Genomic DNA, 1,492 nt, shown 5'->3' on the forward strand with positions numbered 1-1,492 from the left:
CTGTAATTGTGCCACAAAGGCTGCTCGCATCGCATCCTGCAGGGCCCTTTGCAGGAGCGATACTAAACACGGCAGCATCAGCAACACAACCACAACCACCAACTTTTTAGATGTACAAGGCCCCCCTAATGGCTGTGCAGGGATTCCTGGCTAGATTCTATCTTCACACAAAAGAAACACCCCCGGCAAGGTGCACCCACCGCCGGAGCACCCCAAGTCGGACTCTTACTGACACCAGAAGGAACCACTTCTACAGAAAGACAGTTCAGGGAACACATCCCGCACCATAGACTCACCACGTGCTCGTTCTATGTCATAACCTACACGATGATTAAAATACACACAGTCTTTTACAAACAGTGACTCTAAAATACCTAACTTTTGAGTGGAGTGTTAACAGACAATACATCATCCCAGCTATCAACACGATCACGACACCCACGCACAGTATGACAGTCCCGTTTCAATAAGTCACGCCGTCGGACAACATCCTGCACCAGGAGAGATGCTTCCGTGTCACCCAGAGGAACACCAACAAGACAGGTGTGAAATGGCTGCTCTGGATACGCCAGTGATGCACAAAAGGTCGTGTGATTCAGTTCTTTCATTAGAGTCACCCAGATGTTCCGACTATGCCATGGAGTGAACTTTGACGGGTCAGGAACTGCACTGACGACTTCCAGGACCAACAGCAGGACGTACATACCGTGCAGGTATTCAGCGAGGACTATTATCTGTAGAGACAAACATATCCCTTTCCCCAAGTTATCAAGTCATGTGGATCAGACCATTGACCAGAGACAAGTTCTGCATCTGCATGCTGAGCTCTGTCCTCAGCTCTCACAGGGACCACAAGATTATCAGTTTGGAGGAGGCTTTTTGCCAAGCACAGCATATTTTTCCTGAAACTCTAAAAGAAGGTAAATAAAGACAATCGCCAGAGAAGGTCAAAAGGTTTGAGACATACAGAGCTTAGTCTAGCCTAGAGACTGAGGGGGTTATCCCCTCAACTTCTGTGTCAGTTTTCCACCAGAAGTTCTCACCAGAGTCTTCCCACGGGAGTTTTCCTGCCAAAAGATCCTGCTATTGTTCACAGTTATCATATCTCTGCGAACATCTGAACAGGGCTACGTGCCAAAACACCACAGACTACCTCCTTGAACACCATAAAAGCTGAAGAGAAATTTGGGAAAACCAGGGAACAAGGAATGGAAGAGAGAGTTGGTTATAACAGCTAACTCGCCCTCCGCCTCGCCCTCCGCCTCACCCTCACCTTTCCTTCTGCCTCCTGGATGCTGCCTGTCCGAAGCTGGACCCCTGCCGTCTTGGAGTGGACCAGACCAGGACCCACCATGCTTCCTATGTGAGTTTTTTCCACCCCAACCCTATTTCTGAGAGGTACAGCAGGACCGAAGCCTCTGCACAAGCCTGAGACAGGGCCGGTGTGAGTGACGGCGTGAGCTGCGGAGAAGCCCACATCCTGGCTGCATTC

This window comes from Lepidothrix coronata, unplaced genomic scaffold (genome assembly GCF_001604755.1).
Source record: "Lepidothrix coronata isolate B3197 unplaced genomic scaffold, Lepidothrix_coronata-1.0 Scaffold72, whole genome shotgun sequence".
NCBI classification, from domain to species: domain Eukaryota; kingdom Metazoa; phylum Chordata; class Aves; order Passeriformes; family Pipridae; genus Lepidothrix; species Lepidothrix coronata.